The 27573-nt window shown below is 42.6% G+C and overlaps 1 protein-coding gene and 1 pseudogene across 2 annotated transcripts in view; one reads left to right on the top strand and one right to left on the bottom strand.

Moving 5' to 3' along the window:
• Positions 1 to 27573, bottom strand: part of TMCC3 (transmembrane and coiled-coil domain family 3) — a 290652-nt gene that overhangs the window by 191769 nt on the left and 71310 nt on the right. The gene's annotated exons all lie outside the window — the stretch shown is intronic.
• On the top strand, positions 10040 to 27367 carry LOC132695181 (ubiquitin-ribosomal protein eL40 fusion protein pseudogene; annotated as a pseudogene).

Here is a 27573-nt window from a genome sequence, read left to right on the forward strand (position 1 = left end):
TCACCTCATCCTGTTTCGGGGGCCCAGCCCTCTTCTGAGAAAGATCTAATGCAAGTCACTTACACTTTAGTGTGAACTTACAGCCATTCTTACCTTTCAATGCATTCTAATTTTAGGCCCTAGCTCAAAATGCAAATCTCTTAAGAGCAAGCCCATCTTTTTTTTTTAATATATTTTTTAATGTTTATTTCTGAGAGAGAGAGATACAGTGTGAGTGGGGGAGGGGCAGAGAAAGAGGGAAATACAGAAGCAGGCTCCAGGCTCTGAGCTGTCAGCACAGAGCCCGATGCGGGGCTCAAACCCATGAACTGTGAGATCATGGCCTGAGCCGAAGTTGGACGCTTAACCGACTGAGCCACCCAGGCACCCCGGGGAGCCTATCTTATTTAAAGCCATTGTGGGCAACAGGGAGAGGGAGGGAGGGGGAGGGAGGGGGAGGGAGGGGGAGGGAGGGAGAGGGAGGGGGAGGGAGGGAGAGGGAGGGAGGGAGGGAGAGGGAGGGAGAGGAAGGGAGAGGGAGGGAGAGGGAGGGAGAGGGAGGGAGAGGGAGGGAGAGGATTCTTGGTGGCCACAGAGTAGAGGGTCACCTGCCTTTGGAAGCCAGTTCTCTTTTCATATGCCTAAACAACTTAGAAACCTCTCAGAACTTCGATTTTGGTCCAGTATTTACATGCTGACTTCTAAAACACTAATGAGGTAGAAGGAAATACTCCTTTGCACAACACTTCCCCAAAACACATCAGCAGATGAACTTAAGATATAGCAATTTTCTGGTTAGTCAATTGTAGACAAGAAAACTAGATAATTCTGCTGAAAAAGTATCCCTCTGTGGTTAAATGGTCTCTTTGGCTGTCTGCATCCTTCAAATTAATTCAATAACTCTAAGTTCTCATTTCATATTGTGTTACAGAAATACTACTTTGGCAGGTTTAAATGCTGACACCCAAGCATCTTACCATCATCTCTGAACAGTCTGGCAGCTACAAAGTATCTTTACCCATTCCTAAAAGAAGTCTAAAACAATACCCAACTAATCCTGGGGCCAGTACCAGAAATGGCACCATTGAAACACGGCCCTACTTTAGGACAGGGACTTCAATTAGGAAAATGTAATGGCCGAAAATGCTTTAACTTGACTTTATGCTTCCCATTCTAAAGAATAATTTTAAGGCATTTGGCGACAGAAGGAGTAAATGTACAGCAGACTGATTTTCCTAAACTACAAATATTTGAAACAATAATAAAAGGAGAAGTTAAAGAGCAAATACATTTTTTAAAGTCCAACCTAATAAGATTAACATGAGTGACTTTTTTTTTTTTTTTTTTTTTTTTTTTTTTTTACCTATCAGATGGGTAAATATTTTTCTTTAATATTCATTCCAGGGTAGGAGAGTATTTAAGAAAGCAGATGCTGGTGGGAGTACAGATTGCTACACTTTTCCCAAAGACTAATTTGAAGTTTTGTTTTAAACATTTTTTTTAATGTGCTTACCCTATGATTCAGCAATTCTATTTCTAGGAATGTATCCTAATAAACAAGTACACACAAAGAAACAAGGACAAAGACAATCTTTAGAGAGAGGTCTATAATGGTAAATAGTTGTAAAAAATCACAAGTGTCCATTGCAGTGAGCTGTAAATTATAAAATGGAACACCATATAGTCATTAAAACTAATAATGCATAAGTATATATACACATTTGGAAATATATTCTTAACATGTTACTAATGACAATGGTAGCCCCCAAAAAATGTATAGCTTTTGTTTACTTTTGCTAAGCAATATAAACAAAGAATATAAATTTAAAAGTGTTAAGCAATTTATATATACACGCACATATGTGTGTGTATGTATGTATGTGTCTACACATACATAAAGTGAAAAAGTATCTCTAATTCTCTTCAAGAAACTCCAGCATAAACCGTGATATAGAAATGTATGAATTTTAAATTATACCCTAGGGGTGGCTATTTAGCATCTGAATGACTCTAATCAAAAGCTGACACCCCAGAGGTGGTTAAGGTTTCAACTACCTTTATGTTTGATCAGTATCAGAGGGTTTAATTAGCAAAATGGGTATTAGAAATGATTTTTATTGATAAAAAGATGGGTTTCAAAATGTATGGATCAGCCTGAAATGCTGTACAGGCAATTCTGCTTCTTGTGACCCGCATGTGAGAACTGAGTGAGCCCAGCAGCCCAAGTCCTTCCAGAGCTGTGTCATGGTGGGTGCTGTGGTCTGAGCCCATCCCCGAGGCTGCTGAATCCTACTGCCCCAACGCTGCCGCAGCGTGGACCACAGTGTTCTCCTGAGCACCTAGAAGGCCAGAGGCCAGGGCCACACCAGCCGTGTGCCTGCTTCAGGGCTGCGTGCCTACTTCAGGCAGGTTTACCCCCGTGAAAGGACTGGTTCTGAGAACTGCTTTTACTTTGCCCGTCTGCTCTTCAGGGAGGTTGTGGAAGTGGAGGCCCATGGGCCCACACCTCCGACGATCTGTAATCACCAGAGACTACTGAAATCTACCAAAAATGACTATTGCCTACATAGCAGGAATTATGTACAGGGGAGCAATTATGTCACTCCTCCCACCCATCCCCAACGTGCTTTGTAAGTTTAACAGGTAGTGTGTCTGCAAATGATACATAAATAACGAAAAGGACACGGAAACTGCAAGACAGCACTGTCACCACCTGCTGGCAGACACTGAGAAGGGCCACTCAGTTCAATGCAGGCTGATTCACCGCACAGACAGCCCATTTGCAATTCTTCTCATTGGTTTCTGCTTGTTGTTAAATTAAAAGTGGAACATTTGTTTTCTTTTGGGAAAAGACCACCTCTTACAATGGAAAACATACTTCAATGTAGGAAGCTATCTTTAGGCATGTACAATAAAGAATTCCGACTTTCAAAAGCAGAATACAGTTCTGCTGATCATGATGTAAAGTACCAGAGAAAATCGTACTCTGCTGGACATTACTCATTCAGTCATCTGTCATACAGTCAACATGTTCTTAAACTCATGCCCCCAAATATAAAAATGTAAAGCTAAGTATATGTCTACTGGACGCTTCTTTACAAAGATGTTTATTAACTGAGGACCGTAAATTAGGTTTAAATTCTTCCAGTGGTCTACCTTCACTGCCTCCTGACCTTTGCCCATCACCTGGGGCACTCGCACCCACTGCTGTGTGTGCCCCACTCCCCCAGCAGAAAAGGCGAAGGTATTCCCTGGCCATACCATGACCCATGTACCATGAGATAATCTACAGGTTCGCTTCACAGCACCACTCCCTAGGCAAAACTCTCCCCACCTCTTTATTCATGTTTTGTTATCTTTACCAGCTCCCCTCTACCCCACGTCATCTTCTTAGGGCCCAGATCAAATGTCCCTTCAGTAAGGCCTCCGTTCATTTCTCCACCTAGAATTAAATGCTTCTTCCTCTGTGATCCTTGAGCATTTTGTGGATCCTTGACTTAGAGCCCTTGTTTAACTGTAACTTACATGATAACTGTAACTTACATGTAACTGTAACTTAATCATACGTGTGAGTAGACATGGACACCTACCGTTCACAGAGCCTGATGCCCCCCATGACGCTCGGCAAATAATAAGTGCTCCACAAATACCCACTGAGTATCTGTTGAGTTGAAGGTGCTGACTTTTGATGACACGGCGCAGATGCACAATCGACAGGAGCCACAGACTTGGATATGTGTGAGCACACATGTGCACGCACACATACACCAAGGAAAACTGGCTCACATGGTGACAGATGATAGTGATCACAAAAACAATGTTACCAAGGGCAGCAGCTTCAAATGCAAAGCAAGAACACTGACCAGGGGTTACATCCAGTTTAAGTTACCTGGTCTGGTCCTCTGCATGTTTTTAATCAAGCAGTTGTCAAAACTGACATGATCAGTAAGGCCATAATCTCTCCAGTCTTAGTATCTCTGCTGAATTTCTAATGGACATGTATGAGTCTTAGCCCTAGGGTCTGGATTTTTATAAGAAAAGCAAATTGAGGACAGAGGTGAACAGCAGGAAAAGGCAGCAGTTACAACACACTCAACCAGCCAACATCTTTTCAGGTTGCTGCCTGGTGGCAGAGGCCTCCTGGTGTTCGGCAGCCCTTGCCTTTTGGATCCTTACACAGATGGCCAGCCTATGTCTCCCCTGCTAACCCCAGTCCCTGAAAACCCACCTCAGAAAATGGGGGGGCTGCTGCTCTCAGAACATCCATCAGCCACCACCCTCAGATGCCTCCCATCCCTTTCCTGTCTCCGGTGGAAGAAGCCACTACAAGAACATCCACCCCCACCCAGCTCCCAACCATCTCTCTCTCCTACCGTACCCTTCATACACGACTGATAACTTCTGTAAGTGACTTACACACCATCTCTCATTAGAAATATGGTACAATACATGACTCACAATAGTTCAATTTACGATTTTTCTACTTTATGATGGTGAAATACACATTCAGTAGAAACTGTGCTTCAAATTTTGAGTTGTCTTTTCCCAGGCTAGCAACACATGACATTCTCTGGTGATGCTGGGCAGAAGCAGGGAGCCATGGCTACCAATCATCCATGCGATCTCAAGGGTCAACAACCTCTACCCTCACGACCCTCTGAACCCATCCTTACACCCATTCTGTTTCCCACTTTCAGGTCAATAAATTCCATGATTTATCCAATACTTTCTTATAAAATCGGCTTTGTGTGAGATGCCCTTGCCCAGCTGCAGGCAAGCGTAAGTGTTCTGGGCACAGTTAAGGTAGGCGAGGCTAAGCTATGATGTTCCACCGGGTAGGCGTATTGAATGAGTTTTTATTTTAAATAATATTTTCAAGTTAGGATGAGTTATCCAGAGAGAACCCCACAGTAAGTCAAGGATAATCTGTGCTTGGAATCCCTATGTGAAATAACAGAAAATGCACAAATCCTTTTAACAGAAAGGGTGGTATAACACATGTGCACGTGCTCTGGGGAGCAGTGTGCACATCCACATACACGGGGACTTTCTGCTGTCACAGCTATTCACACTGAGGGCAAACGACATCTCACCTCCAACTGTTAAAAGCACTCTCCACACTGGAAGGAACCACAAAGGTCCTCTAACGGCGGTGGAGCCTGGACTTCTGGATTCCAAAGCAGGTGACATTGCCTCTCCCACACTATCATCCCTACATAACAACATGGGCCTGCAAGCACTTTACTTTGCCAAGTGAGACTTTTTGTTTTTAAACATTTATTTTTGAAGGAGAGAGAGAGAGTGTGAGCAGGGTTGGGGCAGAGAGAGGGAGACAAAGAATCTGAAGCAGCCTCCAGGCTCTGAGCTGTCACCACAGAGCCCGATGCAGGGCTCAGACTCACGAGCCATGAGATCATGACCTGAGCCAAAGGTGGACACTTAACCGACTGAGCCACCCAGGCCCCCCAAGTGAAAATTTTTTTAAGTCAGAATTTTCTTTTTAAATCACCATCTATTTTAGAAAAGAGTACTTTAATATTTAAAAAGGACACACTATCACAATGACAATGAATACATTTGGCTTTATGAAACTCTCACTTAATTGCATTTCTGTTGCCATGAGCCTGAACTGGTCTGGGGATGAACTAGGTTGTTCCAAAATTTCAGACCCTTCGGCAACCAAAATTTCAGTAATTCAAGAACCACTGTCATTACCATTAACTGTACTACTTATTTAATGTTACTCATCAAAGAAAATCACATTTTTACTTATAGATTTTATTTTTTTAATGTCTGTTTATTTCTGAGAGCCAGCCAGCGAGCACGCACATGCATAAGTGGGAGAGGAGCAGAGCAGATAAGCCCGATGCAGGGCTCAAAATTATGACCTGAGCTGAAGTCGGATGCTTAACCAACTGAGCCACCCAGGAGCCTCTACAAACTTATTTTAAAAGAAAACTTCAGATCCCCTCCATAAAGTAAAAATCAATCTCATCACAAATAAAAGGCAACCTACGAATGAATATGATGATAACACAACATGTTATTAAATTCCAGCTAGACCGTGTCGCTTGCTGAGGCCTGATCTCTCACTGCATTGACAAGAGAGATTGGCAGGTGACAGACTGGCGGTGACAGACTGTCACCAAACCAAACTGTTCTCTTTGACAAAATCAGAAGGACTGAAAGTGAAAAGAAATCACTGTCACACAAGGTGATACAGCATTATTTGGTTCTAGATCCAGGGCCCATGGAAAACCTCTCCTAGTGGTTCATGTCCTACTCTCACAGTATACTAATCAAGACACTTTGGTGCACAAATCTCATTAATTCATTCATGCATTAATATGTTTAATGAGCACCTACCATGTTTCAAGTGCTGAACACAAGAGAATCCAGGAATGAAAAAGACAGGGTACCTTCTGCAAAGCTTATCTTCTTGTGGTGAAACATACATTAAACAAATGGTTATACAAATTACATTTGTATTCTTTTATATAAATGTGTGTGTGTATGTGTGTGTGTGTGTGTGTGTGTGTGTACATGCGAGATACAGGATAGCACCTAAATTTGGCAAGTGCTATAAACGAAAAATGTAAGACATTATGGTACAGTTTTAACAGGAAGATCTTCCTTAGACAAGAGGGTCAGGAAGGACCTGTATGAGGATGAGACCATTACACTGAGACCTCAAGAAAGAGCAAGATTTCACAGGCTGATGATGGTGCGAGGGACATGGGCATCCCAGACAGAGGTCACAACAGTGTGGAGAAGAGCTTGGCTCCTTTGGGGATCTGAAAAGAGTTGTGGCTGGAGTGTAGCAAGCAAGAGGAAGATACAATCAGAAGGGAGGTCAGGGAGTCTCCCTGCCTCTGTCTAGTGACCAGAAACTTTCTGCCTCTAGGTGCAAAGATCTCTTTCCATCTTTGTACAGCTCCCAGAAATGTCTTCTTACACTAAAGAGAAATCTCCCTCTAGAGGTTTCACACACTAACATACCAGTTCAACCCCTTTGCCTCACACACAGCAAAAATTTAATCCCTCCTCTACATGACAGCCAGTGTGCTTGTTAATCCTGAACCTTCTCTTCCAAGCTGAACACCACCAAAGCTCCTATTGTGCACGTTGTCTGCGTCACTCTTTTGAGGAAGACAGATTTCCCAAGGGCCATTTCTGTTATGGGACTGGAATTTCCTTCTCTACAAATAATTCAAAATTGATTTTCGACCTTGGATGTTGTTTCATTTTTCTCTTTATTATTAATTTTTTTAACATTTATTTTTGAGAGAGCGAGAGAGCGCGAGAGAGAGAGAGAGAATGAGTGGGGGAGGGGCAGAGAGAGAGGGAGACACAGAATCTGAAGCAGGCTCCAGGCTCTAAACTGGCAGCACAGAGCCTGACTCAGGGCTTGAACTCATGGACCGTAAGATCATGACCTAAGTCAAAGTCAGGTGCTTAACCGACTGAGCCATCCAGGCCCCTCTATTTTTCTTTGTTTCTAACTGCTTTTCTCAGTAACACCCAAGTAAGTTATGGTCACGCCTGAACTTCTTGAGAACTAGGAAGTCCCAAATGCATGCCACCACCAAGATTTACTCCTCCTTTCATGTCTCTTTCCTGCATTCTGGGAGACAAATTCTATTTGTCGGGGTGGGCTAGGGATCTTTTTCAAATAATGGAATGGCACTGGACATTTATCTAAGCTAAATTCAAGAAAATCACATTCAGGGGTGCCTGGGTAGCTCAGTTGGTTTTGGCTCAGGTCATGACCTCATGGTCGTGAGACTGAGCTTCATGCAGGGCTCTGTGCTAGGCATGGAGCCTGCTTGAGATTCTCTCCCTCTCTCTCTCTCTCTCTCTCTCTCTCCCTCTTTCTCTGCCCCCCTCCCCATGGGCATGGATAGGCGTGCGCGCGCTCTCTCTCTCTCTCTCTCTCTCAAAAAGACAAAGAGAAAAAACAAAATCACACTCAAAGTTTGTGGTAGAAAAAGATAAATACAGTATTTACAATTTGAACTGACCTTCCATTTATTTGGAAGGGGTATGGGAATGTTACTTTCGGGGAAGGTTAGTACAATGAGGAAAAACTGCTCTTAGTTGATTCAGCTACAGACCCAGATTCCCCTGAAACTAGGGCCAGGTTACAGGGATGGTGTGTAAGCAGGGCATTCTGCCAGGCAGGGGTCATACATCTCCACTTCAAAACTGGACTGGAAAAAGACACGTAGAATTTCATGAATAAATACAGCAGCTCTGGCATGCTGAATAAAGGTTCAATGGCCTTTATTGACACATTTTATACAAATAAGTGAAAGTCTCTCAATATTCCTATGCTCTGCCTGCTCTCTTGCCTCTTTGATCACATTAGGTCAGATTTCTATTTTTTTTAAGTTTCTTTGTTTGTTTGTTTGTTTGTTTATATCTACATCCAATGCGGGGCTTGAACTCACAACCCTGAGATCAAGAACCCCCCCCCCCCCGAGCCAGCCAGGCGCCCCCAGATTTCCAGGATTTCTTGATGCTTCCTGTTGCAAGGTGGACTGTCCCAGCAAAGAAGGGCTGGCTTCCAGATGATCTGTTACTCCTAAAGTTCTCTCCCCTCTGTCAGCCGTTCCATCTGTGGCTGTCATATTGCCCATTAGGCTTTAGTCAGTCAGAATGGCAGGGGTGGCAGTGCAGCTTGAAAATGAGCAGGAGAGAGTCACAGACACAAGATGCTTCTCCCTATCAGTTCAGGTGCGGTTAGGGTAGGTGGTCAAATAAATGAATATTAACAGGCAAAGTCTACCATTTCCTCATTAGCGCACGAGAGCCCTACTTCTACACATAATTCACGGGAAAAGTCTTCAAACACAAGCAACATTACATCACAAATGGCATTAAAACTCTGCAGATTTAAGCGACAGATGGAAGGACTTCTCTCTCTCATGGGAAGTACCTGATGTGTGTAACTATAGGAAACAGTATTTACCATTAAATTACCAATTCCTGGAGGGCAGAGACCGCGTTTACCCACCTTTATACTCCTTCAATGGTCAACACAACCTACAGATTAGTTGTTCAACCAAATATGCTCCATGAATTTGATTCTTAAAAATAGTAACATATATAAGCATTGAAAAACATTAAGAGTTACCTTCTGGATGGTAGAACTAAGGTGATTTTTATTTGATTTTGTCTTTCCACATGGTTCCTGATTTTCTCTAGTGAACATGAATATAATTAGTCAGAAAGTTACCATTAAAAATAATATCTTGGGAGGGGCACCTGGCTGGTTCAGCCAGTGCAACATGCGACCCCTGATCACGGGGTTGTGGGTTTGAGGCCCATGTTGGGTGGGGGGATTACTTACAAATAATAATAACAATAATACAATTTCAGAATTCAAAGAGATTGCCTCCCTTACACATGGAAATTGAGGCTCAGAGAAGCTAAAAGACAAAGCCGCACAGCTTGCTAGGGAGAAAGCTGAAATAAATAAAACCCTCATTTGTGTTTCCCAGCCCAGTACTGGGCTGGAAAGTCCCACTAACCAAAGCCCTCACCGAGGCCATTCTGGGCTGTGGGCTCCTGTGATACAGCCCCTAACCCTGTTTGATCAGAACATCCCAGATTCCACCAGGAAGAAGGCTTATTGTTAGACAGACTTCCTGCAAGAATCAGATGGCAAACTCAAATTGCATAATTAGAGGTGAGATTAATAAAGGGATTGTTTACAAAGGTGTGGGTAGGGTGTAGAGAAACTTCAAGAGGGAGTGCAGGCCTCAGGACTCATAACCAAAGGGACTCTCACCACCCCCAGGTCTTCCAGGTTGAAGGGAGGGAACATTTACTGACCCTGGAAGGAGTAAGATTGACAGAAGGTGAAACCTGTGGTCAAGGGACTCAGGAGCCAGAGGTGACTTAACAGATGAAGGTGGGGGAAAGTTACCCCAATACCACTCTTCTCCCTCCAACCACTCTCACTGGCCTCCCCACTGGGTGAAACCAATGGGCAACAAGAGGATGAGAGAGTCTGTATCTGGTTCACACCAATTAAGCTCCCAGGGCCCAGAGCAGGATGCGGAAGAGGGATCTGGAGCAGCCAGTGGAAGCTGTCCAGCACCTAGGGGCTCTCAGCCACCTTCCGGACTATATTGAGCAACGGCTTAACTGGACAGATACTCAGCAGTGCCAAGGATTCCAGCTCTCCAAACACTTCAATAAGCAGCCCTCTCTGCACAAAGACTTTCCAGGATTGTCCTTGACCCCTGTGATTGCTGGTCAAGTCTGGGGCAGCTGGTGCATTCGAGGACACTTTAGTAGTTGTTCTCTGGGTCTGAGCCTGCTCCCAAAGATCCCCCTCCCCAGACCTTGGGGAGAAGAATCACGTCCTTTTCCATCTACTCCCACATGCAACATACACCAAGTTTGTATCTTTGACTATGGTGGCTCAGAGCAGTCAGGGTGATCGGATCATGCCAGTTTTCAATTTAAAATCCTCTAGCAGTTTCCACCTCATTTAGAATAAAATCCAAAGTCCTAACATGGGCTGACTTGCACAGTCTTCAGTGATCTGGCTCCTGCCTACCTCTCTAACCTTATTGCCTGACTCACATGAGCAAACACTGGTATCTGCTGAATGGATTAAAGTACACATGCAGACAGGAGAAACAGAACAGCTTTGTTTCAGCTGAGCTCCACTCTTGAATTCTCATCTCACTGGTCCAAAGCACTTGACCAAGACCCTTAGGCAAGCTGTCCTCTTACTAGGTCTATTTTAATGCCTTTTCATAACTACAAAGGTAATTCACGTTCACTGTAGAAAGTCTGGAAATACACAAAGAACAAAAATTTGAACATTAAAGTAATTCAGAGATAGCCACTGTCAACACTGTTTTTTATACATTTAATATACAAAATTGGAATTCTATTCTTACTGCTTTGTGACCCACTCTTTTAACAATGTGGCATTAACTAAACTGTCTTCCAAAGCACATTGTTGTAAGACTGCACTGTGTCCCACCTTATGTCCAGACAAGCTGGTCACTACTTCCCTACACTGCTGGACAATTCATTTGTTTCCCCTTTTTTGGCTATCATAAAAAACAGTAATAAACATTCTTACACATTACGTACATTTCCATTACTAAATGCTCCAGATAGATTCCTATAAGTGGAATTGCTTGACAAATGGAAATATAAATTAGAGCAATTTTAAGTGTTATTAAATTGCTCTCCAGAGCAACTGGATCAATCAATACTCCCAGGATCAATACTGAAAGAATATTCATCTCCTTTTTCCCTAACACTGGGTGTTAATATATATATTCTGTTTACTTCTGATATGCAGCATTTGTCAATGGATGAATGGACAGATGCATGAATGGACAGAAGAACTGGATGGATGGATGGATGGACAGACGGATGGGTGGGTGGGATAAATAAATTTTGTCAAGGAGTATCATGAAAGACATAGAGTCACATGAACAAGTTGTCTTTTTCCAGTTTCTAGGACTCTCCTGAGCAGTTTGTGTGTTTACCATGGGCCCAGTCCCTCCTCCCTCGTTAAATTCTGCTGAGCATCCCTTGGCTTTTGGGCCTAGAGCATTAGGCTCACATCCCACCAGATCTGGCTCTCACTCCCATTTGGCACCAGCAGAAGAGATATTAAAATTACTAATTCTGGCTTACATGATGCTTACTGTCTCAAGTAGAACTAATTAATGTTTTAATAGCAGAGTAACAAGTCCCAGACTTCCCTTAGCAAAGCAAACCTGAAAGTAAACACCACACTGGACTGCACCATAGGATCCAAACCTACCAGCTGGAAAGATACAATCACCAGGGGCTGAATATGACCCAGAATCTGTGTTAAGAAAAATTTAACCCCATAATGCTGTGCTGGAGAGCTGCCGGATACCCACTCACCCCATGTGTTGACCCTAACTTGTCACTCCTCAGAAATCCCTACAGACAGGACCAGGTTTTGTTTGATGGCATAGCCCCTGTACTTGGCATGTTCGACATATGGTAAATACCTATTAAATGTCTACTGAATAAGTAGAGGGAATGTGGGATAAGAAGATTCATGGAAGCCTGGTTACATGAGTGAGTGGCTATATACCTCATAAATTCTAGAATCTAGATTTGGACCTGTGTCAGACACAATCCCATTCACTTTCTCTGTGATATGTTGCTTTCCAGCATTAAAGTGTTCAATGCCCACAGTATGAGAATTTGTATTGCAATAAATAATCTGAAGCATAGTTTTGAATTTAAAATGCCTAATGGGGGGGCGCCTGGGTAGCTCAGTCGGTTAAGCATCCGACTTCAGCTCAGGTCACGATCTCGCGGTCCGTGAGTTCGAGCCCCGCGTCGGGCTCTGGGCTGATGGCTCAGAGCCTGGAGCCTGCTTCCGATTCTGTGTCTCCCTCTCTCTCTGCCCCTCCCCCATTCATGCTCTGTCTCTCTCTGTCTCAAAAATAAATAAACGTTAAAAAATAAAATAAAATAAAATAAAACAAAATGCCTAATGGGTGTGTGGGTGGCTCAGTAGGTTAAGCTTCTGACTTTTGATTTCAGCTCAGGTCATGATCTCACAGTTTGTGGGTTCAAGCCCCTCATCAGGCTCTGTGCTGACAGTGCGGGGCCTGCTTGGGATTCTGTCTCCTCTCTCTGCTCCTCCTCTGCTCGCTATCTCTCTTTCAGAATAAATAAATAAACACCTAAAAACAAATAAATAAAAATAAAATGCTTCAAATAATCAACTATATTTTACCTACTGTGAAGATGTTCTCATAGCAACATTCCCCTTGAACTTCTAAATGGTCTCTATAGGCTCAAAAGATATGGAAGTGAGAACAATTATGAACCCACAGTAAAATCATAGTTTCTTGGGATGGAAAGGCAGAGAGCAAAATGAACAAGGGACTCTCCAGTTTGCTCTTCTTTTTAATATGTACCCTCTTTGGCTGGAGACAGGAGTTAATTTTAATTACATAAGTTAATTATAATTAAGTACCAATATCAACTTATGGGCAAATATATCACATGAAGTTGTATAACTTATCCATTCATTTATCTGGTGTTAGGAACTATGGAAATAAAGACCATAAGTTCCTTCCTATGTTCGTAAAGCTTATTGCTGACTAGTGAGATCCATAAGCAATCTACCATAGCATAACATGGTAAGAGCTAAAAGAGACCTATGCTCATGGTGTAACAGCAAGTTCTTTATCAGGTTTCTCTAGGAAGTGAGAAGTTGTGGCAATAGGAGAAAAGAATGGATTGAGGAAAAAAGAGGAACTATGAATTATGTTAGTTGAGAATATTAACACGACTGGTTACCTATTTACTGAGTGCCTTACTATGAACCAGGCACCTAAAACAACTCATTGAGGTAGAATCTATTATTATCCCCATTTTAGAGAAGAAGAAACTGAAGCTTAGATGGTTGAAATAATTTAACCAGCTAGGAAGTTCCTAAACAAGAATAAACTGGAAGTCAATGAAACTAGCGTACAACAATCATTGCCCCAAATAGTACTCAAAAATTAGTTATGCACCCATATTGATTATCTATTGCTACATAACAATTTACTCCCAAAACTTAGGGGTCTAAAGCAACAAACATTTATATAATCTCACAGTTTCTGTGTGTCAAAATTCAGAAGCAATTTAGCTGGGTTGCTCTAGCTCAGGATCTCAAGAGTCTGCAGTCAAGATACTAACTGGGGCAGTGTTCATCTGAAGGCTTGACTGGGGCTGGAAGAAGTACTTCCAAGATGGCTTAGTCTCGTGGCTGTTGGTAGGATGCCTCCATTCCCTTGCCAGGTGAGCCTCTCGGTAGGGTTGAGTATCCTCATAAAATGGTAATTGGCTTCCCCCAGAACTAGTAATCTAAAAAAAGAGCAAAACAGGGGCGCCTGGGTGGCTCAGTCGGTTAAGCCGCTGACTTCAGCTCAGGTCATGATTTCGCGGTCCGTGAGTTCAAGCCCCGCGTCGGGCTCTGTGCTGACAGCTCAGAGCCTGGAGCCTGTTTCAGATTCTGTGTCTCCCTCTCTCTGACCCTCCCCCATTCATGCTCTGTCTCTGTCTCAAAAATAAACGTTAAAAAAAAATTTTTTTTTAATAAAAAAAGAGCAAAATAGAGGCTGCAATGCCTTTATGACCTAGTCTCCAAAATCTAATGCCATCACTTCCTCTACTTTCTATTAATTAGAAGTGAGTCATCAAACACAGCCTATACTCAAGAGGAAGAAAGTTTATCTCAACCTTTTAAACTACGGAGATTTTGTGAATATATTTTACTAAGTTTATTTGAGAGAAAGAGAGAGCAAGCAGGGGAGGGGCAGAGAGAGAGGGAGAGAGAGAATCCCAAGCAAGCCGCACCATCAGCACAAAGCCCAACACAGGGCTCAATCTCATGAATCATGAGATCCTGACCTGAGCCGAAATCAAGAGTCAGACACTTAACCAACTGAGCCACCCTGGTGCCCTGTCAATATATTTTTAAACTATCACTATACTTCAGGCTGGAAACTAGAATCAATTGTGAGGACACAATCCAGAGGAAAAGGTTTGCATTTCAAAAAGTGGGTGGCAAATAAATCAGATCTCAGATGCTGGGAAAAGAAAATGGCACCTACAGGCCAGCAAAGGGCTAGGAGTCTGCTCACATCCATTAAGTGCTGAAAGGGGTTGGGGGCTCAGTAAAATCCATAGTTTTAGAAACAAAAATATGAAGTGAAAACACACTTCTGTTATTAATTTCTTTTGGTTTTCCCTCCTGAGCACAAGTTCTTTTGAAACTGCCAATTTCCTGTTTAGATGTGCCTTAAGAAAGGGGTCTGGGCTAGAGAGAAAAGTAGAAATTGGGATCTCCAATGGGCCAGAGGAGGGGGGTGGCAGCAAGGATCAAAGGGAAGGTGACCAAGAGGGGAGAGGAGGAAGAACAGGGTCCCTCAGTAAGCTGCTCCCACCAGACTCTCCTTCAGGCCTCATACTTCTGAACATTCTGTGCTCTGTTCAAAAGAGGGAGGCTCCTCCTTTTCAGAGCATAAAGGAATTGGATGGACATGAACCTCCTAGCATAGAAAGCCATCCACAGGATTTCACCAGTGCAAAATACAAAGCATAAAATGGTCTTAATGTTTTACAGGCAGCATTTGCACTGTGGAATTAGGGAAGAATTGAGGATGGAAAGCCAGGGGACAGTCAGCATCACGGCTAAATCAATGATGTGGCAGTTGGACCTGGGTTCAAATTCCAGTGTGTCTCTTACTAGCTGTGACACCGTGGGAAAGTTCATCTTTCTCAAATTTGGTTTCCTCTTTGTAAAGATGGGAGTACTATTAATTTCCTCATAGCGCTGTGAGGTTTAATGAGAAATCTAAGAGCTTAATGAGTATCAGCTATTATTAATGCATGGCAGGGACAAGGCCATGAAAAGCTGACCTTGAGGAATAAAAACAGAGAACATTTGTTCATTTTCTGCAACTCAATGTACAGTTTATGAGAATCCTCTGGATCATTGTTCAGAGAATAGAAGGTGAACCACTACACCTCCTCTCCCTCCTCAACCTCTCTGAACTTCAATCTCTTTGCTCGCCAGGATAAGGGAGGGTCCCTACCACTCTGAGCTGCCATGGGAAAACACAAGGAGCTGCTGTCACCTGAACACCAGCCGCGTTTCCAGATACAGTAAGTCTCGGGAAGGTGCTGTAGCACAGATTTCCCATAGCGCTTCCATTCCCATCTTTATGAGACCCCGTGGGGCTTCTGTGTACAGCAATAGTCCCGTACGATGGCAGCTTTCCAAATTCCCAAAATTAGGTATAGGGGCACCACAACGGGGCTTCTGGAATTCTAGGGAAAGGGACCCCGGGACAGGTGTAAAGGTTGGTGAGGAGCCTCCCTGGAGCAAAGGGTGGGAAATCATCCCTACAGGACTATCATCAACTAAACTTCACAACACAAGCCACAGAACAATACCAGCTCAAGGCCAGCAGGGTTGTGTGCTTGTGTCCAGCAGCATAGTTCCGAGGCCCTTACAAAGAAGAAAACAATTGTACAGGTATTATAAAGTACATGAAAAGAAGCTGATGAAAGAGTAACTGCCATTTCCCACCCTGCATGACCAAATGTGAACAGGTTAAATGATCACGTCGGTCTCTTGCTCCCACTTTCCAGTAGGGAAGGAGATGAGCTGACACCTCAGGCTGACCAGAACACCCATGTCAGAAACATTGGCTAAAATTTCCCTTCCAGATCTAGCCCTTTAATGTTTTCCACATCTCATTGGGGAAACACTCCTTGGTGTTCCTAAGCGCCTTGCGAGCCAACCAGGTAACCTGAGGCCCATGCAGCCTCACTCAGTTAATAAGTGAAGCGCTCTCCTAAAAGCAGGTAAGCCCAACTTTATGAAGGGTCAATCAGCAAATCTAAAACTTTCATAAACTATTCACACCTCTCTGGAACTTAAATAGGACTTCCAGAGAACAGTATGAGGGACTTAGTACTTAATTACAAACCTTGCTTAGAAAATCAATTTATTCTGGATTCTTGAAAGAAAAATAGAGTGTGTTGGTATTTACTTTTAATAATAAAACTGCTCAGCATCTTAAGACTGTCTCCGGCCTTCACTGGACACACTGCCAGCTACACGTGGTCACACACCCATAAGGCTTCTGAGACTGATTCTGGGCCACCAGCCTTGGCCCTTACCAAGCAGCCATGAAAATTTGAAGTTCTGTGGCAATATCCTCTACAGCCTCATTAACAGTAATAGCAACAACTCCCAACACTTACTGAGCCTTTACTATGTGCCAGGCAGTGTTCTCAGTATTTATGAGTATTAAATCTTTCCAAAATTTTCACAGCTACCCTAAAGGGTAGGTTCTAATATAATCCCTGCATTTTACAAATGCAGAAACTGAGGCATGGAGAAGATAAATAAGGAAGCTGTCCAAGGTCCTACAACTGACAAGGCTGTAAATCAGGGGTCCAAGCCCACAGTCTCAGATGCTGTGCACCTGCCACTGTGTTATTCAAACTGGCTTGCTGCATTCTGTATGTCTTCCTGGTGCTTCTCACGACACTGCAGGATGAAGCTCCTCTCCCCCTCACTGGCATCCTAGCAAAACACCAGTCTGGCTTAGATTGGGGTCATCTAATAATACCCAGTGTCTACACCTCAGTTGTTTCTACACTGGAAAGGATGGCTGTTTCATGCTTTTTTTTTCTTTTTAACCCAGACTCTCTTAGATTTCTCACCCCACACTCTTTTTTTTTTAATTTTTTTTAATGTTTATTTAGTTTTGAGAGAGACAGAAGACAAGCAGGGGAGGTGCAGAGAAAGAGGGAGACACAGAAACCAAAGCAGGCTCCAGGCTCTGAGCTGTCGGCACAGAGCCCAACACAGGGCTCAAACCCATGAACCACATGACCTGAGCTGAAGTCAGATGCTTAACTGACTGGTGCCCCTACTTTCTTTTTTTTAAGTTTATTTATTTATTTATTTTTAAGAGAGAGCAAGCAGGGAAGGGGCAGAGAGAGAGAGAGAGAGAGACAGAGAGAGAGAGACAGAGAAGGAGACAGAGAATCCCAAGCAGGTTCCACACTCTCAGTGCAGAGCCCAATCCGGGGGTCCATCCCGCAAACCATGAGATCATGACCTGAGCTGAAATCAAGAGTCGGACACTTAACCAACTGAGCCACCCAGGTGCCCTCTCACATGCTGTTTTCTAGTGATGACCAAAACTTCATTTCCCTCAAGGAGAGTAAAATAGTAGAACATGTGTATTGAAGACAAAAAGCTAGGTTTCACCTGCCCTTCTACTAGTTCCCAATGAGTGACCTTGGGCAAGTTATTTAACATCTCTGAGTCTTGGATTTTTTTGCCTGTAAAATATGAGTAACTACATTTATCTTTTATGAGATATCTTTATGAGAAACAAAGGATAGAAAGTATATAAAGCACCTATGATAAGCAGTAAAGAGTAACTCCCTAAGGTTCTTTCCTGTTCTTAAAGTCTATAACTATTTGAGTGTTATTGTTTGGGTGGTTATATTATCTCCAAGGAAGAAAAGGCTTAGGTTTGTGGGCTTATTTCATTCTAAAGTATGTCCCTTGGGTGTGGAAAATCAACAAACGACTTTCCATTACCTACCAGTCAAGCAGCCCTGAGTTCTAAGGCCAAGGAACTTAGTTAGATCCCAGGGAGCAATAAAACACCTGTGCATGGAAAGAAAACCAAGTGTTCCAAGAGGCGAACAACTGAACAGGACACTTCCCACTGAGCCCTGTGTGAGGTTAGAGGAGAGACATTTTTGAGAAAGAACAGTTTGGAACAGGCAGAGAGGACGGGGAGAAAAATTCCAGGAAGGGCTCAGAGAGAGAGAGGGAGCAAGCAGCAAGGTCTGAGATAGGAAGAAGGAACGTCACCCAATGTATGCAGTCAATCCTAAGGCAGCCGGCTGGGCAACAGAGTTTATGGTAGGAAGTCAGGATTAAATAATTAGTTGATGGTGGACACATTATCATTGCATTCCGCTAAACCATTTGCCAAGTGCTTCACGTGTGCGACCCTTACTTAATCCTGACCAGGGCTGTGTTAAGCTGGCATTCCCTCTATTTTGCAGTTGAGAAAACACAGCAATTCACATTATTTCCACATCTGATCCTCAAATATAATTCCGAGAGATGGCCAGAGCAGTTGTTATCTCCATTTCAGAAAAAGGCAAATTAAGGCTCAGAGAGCCCAGTCATCTAACCCAAGTGGTTCTCAACACTAAAACTAAAGATCTACCACCACCTTTTCGTAATCAGTATTTACAATACCACCTTTATTAACCTGAAGTGAATAAAACCCATAAATAAGGTCATACTCATAACTGTAACAACTAAAACTGCTCCCACAAATATCCAAAGTAGGGGACAGGATTCCTTAGGCTAAGACTCCTCCAAGTCAAAGGCAGGGCCTGGTCTCAAACTCGGCTGTCTGGACTTCTGAAGCAAGACCCTTCCTCCTTGAGAAGGTGGACGTGGCCAGAATAGAGGACACAGACGGGAAGGGTAGATACCCGTACTGTCAGGCCTTCAGTTTCTTACCCCCCTCACAATGGCCACCAGTGCTATGATGGCAACAACAGCCGGCACATCCACTTAACTCCTCCATTGTTTAATCTCTCAAACTCATCTTGCTGAAACAGAAATTAAACCTTTGTCTTCTGCTCTCTGATGGTAAATATTCCACCGTCTACTTCTAAGAGCAATAGCCAAAAAAAGTAGCAACTTGAGAAAAATCACTTACATTCTTCGTGGCCAGCGCAAATCATGCTACAGTAGGAAACAAGACGTCAGGAAACAAGGTATTTGTTTTAAAAGTGCGTGCGCGGCTCTGGATTAGGTTTATCTTTCTCTTGGTTAAAGCACTAACAGAACTGATGTCTTTGATCTACCCCGCCAACAAAAACCAAAAAGTCATTCAGAGCTCGCATTCCAGAGGTGCCTTTGGGAGACTCTGCACTGACAAATTTCATGCACAGATTGTCAGGAAGAAAAGTCAAACGTTATTTTCATGCTTGTGGTTTAATTCTTGTGCTTTAACCATGTTGGCATGCTTATAAACCTATGTCATGAGCAATCAAACAGTAAGCGGCATGCATTTTTCTCAGCGGGTTGTGTACATTCTTTTAGCAGACATTAAAAAATAAAACAAAGTTACCGCACGGAAACTGCTTTTCTATGGCTCACATCTTTAAGTTCTACATAGAATTATTCACACAGCAAACGATTACTAAGCACCTACACAGTGCAAGGCACTGTGACAGATTTAAAGCAGGCACTGGTCTTCCCACAATTCCTCAATCAATGAGCCAGGTACCTAGATACAAATCCCGGCGGGGGGTGGGGGGGCGCTGTGTGCGGGGCAGGATGGGAGGGCAATGGGAACTAAGAGTTAAAGGAGAGGCCGGCAGAGTTTGGCCACATGTTAACCAAAGCCAGGAATAGTGCAGATAAATAAAATCTACATACAATCCCAAATTTAAATTAACAGGTATTTTCCAAGGCATAACAAGCAAATCTCTCTCAATTAGCCTTAACCACACCTGCTGGTAGACTAAGAACAACTTATTAGAGAGAAGAGGGACTGTTGGTTTATAAAAAGTCAGTTGAGTATTAGGGGCCAAACACCAACTGAAGAAGAGAATCATGTGCGAAAAGGAGGTAACTGCAGGCGGGAAGTGCAGACATGCAGTCATACGGGTGCCCACCGCCTCACCTACAAAGTCAGAGGCAGAAAGGCTTACATGCCAAGGGAAAGACGGAAAAAAAAAATCTTTAAAGTTTGTTAAAGTTCTGTGATGCAAAGCTCAATTTCATTAATCGTCTCTATTTGTAAAAGGAAAAAAATGCTACATTTTTAGGAAATGGATATTGTCAAAAATCTGTTTTATTTCTTGCAACCATGGGAAACAAAACAGTTTAATTTTCTTTTTTCTTCATAGCTCCTTTTTTTTTTTTTTTTAGGTATTATGTATTTTTTTTGAGGTGTGGGCAGAGAGGACAGGATTGGAAGTGATACTGCACTGACAGCAGTGAGCCCAGTGCAGGCTCCAACGAACGCAAACCATGAGATCATGAGCCGAAGTCGAACGAACGCTCAAACGACACACCCAGGAGCCCCTTCTTTCCTATTTTCAATGGCAAGTCTCTAATCTATCCTTATTCTAGTTTATGGAGGGTGAGAAAAACGACTGCTTTAATGATAGCACATCATCCTGTGGAATGCTAGGATCCCACCGCTTAAAGTTCTTAACACCTTTTTTAAAAAATTTTTAAAAATGTTTATTTTTTTAATATAATTTATTGTCAAATTGGCTTACATACAACACCCAGTGCTCATCCCAACAAGTGCCTCCTCCATGCCCATCACCTATTTTCCCCCTTTTCCCCCACCATCCACCCTGTTTGTTCTCCATATTTAAGCGTCTCTTGCGGTTTGCCTCCTTCCCTCTCTTTTTGTAACTATTTTTTCCTCTTCCCCTCCCCCATGGTCTTGTTCAGTTTCTCAAGATCCACATATGAGTGAAAACATATGATACCTGTCCTTCTCTGACTGATTTCACTCAGCATAATACCTTCCAGTTCCATCCACATTGCTGCAAATGGAATGATTTCATTCTTTATTTTTTGAGAGAGGGAGACAGCATGAGCCTGGGAGGGGCAGAGAGAGAGAGGCACACAGAATCTGAAGCAGGCTCCAGGCTCTGAATTGTCAGCACAGGGTCCAACGTGGGGCTCAAACTCACAGACTGCAAGATCATGACCTGAGCCAAAGTCAGACGCTTAACCAACTGAGCCACTCAGGTGCCCTGTCACCTTTATTGAGATATTACTCATATACCATAAAGTTCACGATTTAAAGTACACAACTCAATAATTTTTAATGTATTAATATATTACAATCCTCACCATGATCTAATTTTAGAATATTTTCATCATTCCCAAATTAAATCTTAACACACATATTAGCAATCACTCTCCATTCTCCCCTGACACCTGCCCACTTCCCCCGCCCTAGGAAATTATTTATCTATTTTCTGTTTCTATAGAGTTGCCTAGTCTGGACATTTCATATAAATAGAATCACACACTATGTGGTCTTCTCTGACTGGCTTCTTTCACATAGCATAATGTTTCTGACGTTCATTCAGGTTATAGAATGTATCAGTATCTCTTTTGACTGCCAAATAATATTCCATTATAAAAATATACCTCATTTTATCTGTATACCAGTTGAAGGACATTTGGGCTATTTCCAGTTTTTAGATATTATGATTAGAGTTGCTATGAATATTTTCAGACAAGTTTTTATATGGACATCTTTCACTTCTCTTGGATATATACTACCTAGGAGTGGAACTGCCGTGTTATATAGCTTTATGTTCAGCATTTTGAGGAAGTGTCAAACTGTACTCCAAAGTGGCTGTCCCATTTCCCATTCCCACCAGAACTCCACTTTCTCCACATCCTTGCCAACACTTGTTGTCTTTGTTTATTATTGTCATCCTAGTTGACGTGTTTGGATCTGTATGATGAGTAACGGTGTTGAGCATTTCTTTGTACTCGTTGGCCACCATCTGTATATCTTCAGCAAAATGTCTACTTAAGTCCTTTGCCCATTTTTAACTGGATTATTTGGGGGGTGCTCCTTGTTATTGTTGAGTTATAAGGGTTCTTTACGTATTTTAGAAATAAGTCATTGAGATATGTGATTCACAAATACTTCCTCCCACCCTATGAGTTGTCTTTTCATTTTCTTGATGGTGTCCTTTGAAGCACAAATTTTTAATTCTGATGATGCTAAAGGATTTTTAAGTTGCTCTTGGATGCATACCCTTTGCAGAGGGGGCGGTGAAATTAAGAGGCGGGCCTATTTCTACACCCATATTCATAGCAGCGTTTTCACAAAGCTAAAAAAGCACAAAGTGCCCTTTGACTGATGAATGCATAAATAGACATAACTCAACCTTAAATAGCAAGGACATTCTGACATATGCTACAACATGAATGAAACTTTAAGATACTATGCTAATGTGAAATAAGCCAGTCAAAAAAGGACAAATACTGCACGATTCCACCTAAAATAGTCAAGTGCGTACATTCATAGAGACAGAAAGCAGAATGGTGTGAAAGCAGACAGGGGCCGCAGGGAGGGGATGCAGGAGTTACTGTTTAACGGGGACAGAGTGTCATCAGTTTGGGAAGATGAAGAGTTCTGCAGATGGATGGTGGGGTCCCTGAACAACAATGTCACTGTACTTAACGCCCCTCAACAGTACACTTTAAAAATAGTTAAATTAGCTAAACAAACAAACAAACAAACCTGAGGGCAGCAGTTAGTTCCCCATCCTTGGCTTCTGGTTTCATCACCTTGCTGTTTCCTGGCAATTTCTATGCCAATAGGTAAATAGGCCAATAGCACAAAAGTGAAAGGCTCAAACAATCTAAGAATGAGCAGCCTTCCAAGTTAAATGAGACAGCAGATGATTCCTCCTGTTGATGCCCATATTTGATTGAGGAGGCTCTATACAATGTCAAGGACTGCACTGAATGTTGGGGATTCAAAGATACAGAAAATGAGGACCCTGTGCCCTATAGGAATTTACAGTTAAGAAATAATTTTCAATCCAATGAATGGGAGTCAATTAATTCAACCTCTCTGAATGACAATTCGGTAAAGGCTGGACTGAACAACGATGCATCAGTCCGACTACCCAGGAAGCTCTAGTTTCTTCCCTCCTCTGACACGACAGCACATCTTTTGACAATACGAAAAGCCGAAACCGCTTATTTATCCTATCCATTAAATACGAAAAGAGGGTAATTATGTAATTTGGGATCCAGGCAGTCATTTTTCTGAATGAATTTATGCATATGTGTGTTTGCAACTATCTCATTTTTCTCCTGACTGCATGGAAAAGGTCACTGCAGTCTATTAGTACACAAGTGGATTCATACTGTGGAATCATTAACAGCAGAGCCATCCCACTGAGAAGTAAGAGGAAATGTCACATATGACCAAAGGCTAAATTATCTATTAAATCAAGTCTTTGAAAATTACAGACACATTTAGTAGGTGCAAGACTATGCCAGAACAAGAAAAATTCTAGCAGACTAGTCAGAATAATCTGTGCCAAAAAACAACTTTTAAAAAGTAACAAAAACATCTTTTGGACACCAACAGGAGTTCATTCAACAACTCAACAAATATTTATTCAGCATCTCTTATGTGCCAAGCGCCATGCTAAGTTCTAGGGCTATGATAAAGAATGAGACTCAATCTTTCCACAGGACCTCAGTGTCTAACCATGGGAGATAAATATCACGTTCAGGAAGATGTGATAAATGCTGTGAGAGAAGATATATACAGTGCTGTGGTGGCGACAGGATCATGGAATGGCACAGAGAAATCAAGGAATGCTTGCCGGAGAAGAGGAAACTCAGGGTGCATAGAAGCAGCTAGGCCAAGAAGGTAGAGGGAGGGCTGGTGTTCCCTGAAGAGAGAACAGCACATGGAAGGAGACGGCACAGGTGAGACGCTGGGCCGTAGAGTCAGGAAGATTCAGGATACGTTGCAGCTCCACCACTGGTTACATAAGTGACCCTGCAAGTTAACTAATCGTTTCCAGCCTCATCTTTTTTATCTGTAAAATGGAAATAGCAAATTGTACTTCCTCATAGGGGATTCGATGAGGTAAGCACATAAGAAAAGCCTAATAAACACAGCTATTCTCATCAAGATGATTTTAATAGAAAGGGGTACAAGAATTGAGAAAAACATTTGATCTTTGCACTTTGCCTTGAATTTGATCTCAACTTTCAGCCTTATCGTCCAATATTCACGTCCAATAAAATGATGATGTCTGGGAACGTAAACTGATATAACCTCTTATATATAAATACACGTGTTACAGCTAGGGTTAGATTCGTTTGTGAGGAACCAAGACCCAAAATGATGATTTAAACAAAATTAAAATGCATTTCTTTTGTATGTCAAAGTCCAGAGGTAGGCAGTGCAGCACCAAGGAAGCCAGCTCTGGTCCATAAAGTCCTCACAGAACCAAAAGTCCTCCAGGACACGGTGCCCACATCCTTCGAGGAGGCCCCTGTTCTCATGATCCAATGTGATGGCTAGAGCTCGGGTGACCATAACTGTGTTCCAGGCAGAAGGATGGAGGAAGAGGTAAACAAGAAAGAGAAGGCAAAGGGCACACACCAGTTTTTCAAAAGGATCCGAGAGGTTCCCCAACAACCCTTGCACTCACATTCTATCAGCCAGAACTAGCCACCTAGCCTCCTCTGGTGACCAGGAAGGCTGGGAAACATAGTCTTTATTCTGGACGGCTATGTACCAGCTAAAACTGGTGGGTTCTGAAAAAGAGAGAATGAATGCTGAGCACAACTGGCAGTTGCTGCCACAACATTCCATATACCAGAAACTCAAAATACAATAAATGGATATTTTAAAAGGAGGGCATCATTGACATCACTAAATGCTAATTATGAGAATTTGCTGCCAGGAATGCCAAGCCTATCGGGAGAACTGGATACACAGAGGTGAGCCACAAAGGAGATGGAAAGAGCTGTTCATAAGTTGCTTGGAGATAACTAGTTTATCAACAGCTCTTTTTCTCCTCTTTGTGGGTGAGAATGTGAAAAAGTTAACTGATGCTTTCAGAGAATAATACAATGGTCAAGGTAGGCATATTCTTTGATCGAGTAAACCCATCACTTGTATTTTCTTCAACAGTGAAATGTACTATATGCACATATGTTTGCTGAAAAATATTCACCGAGAAAACAGATACTTAAATATACTATAGGACTGAATTACCATACAAAACACTGGCATATATTATATAGCCATTAAAAATTAAAAAAACATGTATGGGGTGCCTCAGTCGGTTAAAAGTCCAACTCCTGATTTTGGCTCAGGTCATCATCTCGTGGTTCTTGAGTTCAAGCTCCATACTGGGCTCTGTGCTGACAGTGCAGAGCCTACTTGGGATTCTTTCTTCCCCTCCCTCTACCCCTGCCCCCACTGGTACACACACACTCTCTCTCTCAAAATAAATACACTTAAAAAAATGTTCAAAAATTTTCTTCTGAAGCAAACAGAAATTTTTTTGATTATACTACTTTAGATTATTATAGATGTACATTAAATGTATAAAGGTGTGGACATGAATTTAACTTTTTAACACTGACAGACTGATTAAGGGTTCCAATCCCCAGCCCAGTGAAAAGCTAGATGGGTTTATATAAAGTTACAGGGATTTAAAAAATATAAATAATCCTCTGTTCTGTGTTCTCAAAGAACAACAACAAAAAAAAATGTCATCAACAGTGCAAACTTAGTTAAAATGACATCATGTATGACTTTAACCACAATAGTAACTAACTACAAAGCTATTTTGAATTCACCTCCTTTCCTGTCTCTGTATCCTTGATGGAACTAATGAGTAGATTACTGACAATATGGAAACTACAAAGCAAAGAAGTAACTATAACAGTTAAAAAAAAAAACAGGGGAGATAAGTAAGTAAACCAAATGATCAAAATAAATCCTCAGTTTCAAAATAATAATAATTAAAACTGCAATCTTTTCTTTTTTTATTAACTAAAAAACTTTTTTTTTTCTTGTTTTATTTTATATTTGAGAGAGACAGAGCGCAAGCAGGGGCGGGGCAAAGTGACGGAGACAGAATCTGAAACAGGCCCCAGGCTCGAGCTGTCAACACAGAACCCGAGGTGGGGCTTGAACTCAATGAGCAGTGAGATCATGACCTGAGCCGAAGTCAGACGCCTAACTGACTGAGCCACTCAGACGTCCCTATTTTTTTTAATGTCTACTTATTTTTTGAGAGAAAGAGAGAGAAAGAGAGACAGTGTGAGCTGGGGAGGCGCAGAGAGAGGGAGACACAGAATCCGAAGCAGGCTCCAGGCTCCGAGCTGTCAGCCATCTCACAGAGGCCATCCAACAGAGACAGTGAGATCACGACCCAAGCCGAAGTGAGACGTTTAACCGACTGAGCCGTCCAGGCATCCCCAAACTGCAATCTTTTAGAAAAGGGTTGCTTCCTCTGAAAAACTCACATGCTCTCTTCTCTCCAAGAGTGTGAGTTACGTACCTTATCATGACTCCCTTTGGCCATGGCTGCCAGGAAGTTCTCCATAACAATCAAAGAGCCTACCTTCGCTCTTTCTCTTCAATGAGGCAGCTGAGCGGTTTGGCAGTGGCGGTGGCCTTGTGCAGATGCAGAGACACAGATCTTTGTGAAGACCCTGATGGGCAAAGCCACCACCCTTGAGGTCAAGCCCAGTGACACCCCTGAGAACGTCAAAGTCAAAATCCAAGACAAAGAGGGCACCCCACCTGTCCAGCAGCATCTGATTTTCGCCGGCAAACAGCTGGAGGCTGGTCACACTCTGTCAGACTGCAATATCCAGAAAGAGTCCACCCTGCACTGGTGCTTTGCCCATGGGGCGGCATCATGGAGCTTTCCCTCCACCAGCCGGCCCAGAAACACACCTGTGACAAGAGGATCGGCTGCAAGCCTCATGCTCACCTGCACCCTTGCGCTATCAACTGATGCAAGAAGAGCAGCGGCCACACCGACAACCTGCACCCCAAGAAGAAGGTCAAGTAAGGTCCCTCCACTGGCTCTTCCTTTGCCCACGGGGAAGCCTCCTGCCTGAGCCCCAAGGCCCTGGGGCCTCAATAAAGTTTCCCTTAAGCACCATGGACACATAACAGTTTGCATTCTCTTTCCCTTGGTTCTGATTTTTCATTTTCTAGACCCACTTCATTAATGTCATTATTATACATCTGTTGAAAATCACTTCAATTTTTTTTTAAAGGAGTAGCGTAAGTCAAAGAAATTCTCTAGAATCTTTTACGTTCCATCAAAAATTGCATATACTTTAGCTCCTCCTAAGAGAGCTCGTCAGAACTATCCACTATTCCCAAGCTCCTATGACATGCACTTTTTTTTCCACTGGGATTAGTCTGGTATTCAAAGGCCATAGAAGTTTTATTCGTT

Source organism: Panthera onca, chromosome B4 (assembly GCF_046562875.1).
Source record: "Panthera onca isolate mPanOnc1 chromosome B4, mPanOnc1 haplotype 2, whole genome shotgun sequence".
Classification (NCBI taxonomy): Eukaryota; Metazoa; Chordata; class Mammalia; order Carnivora; family Felidae; genus Panthera; species Panthera onca.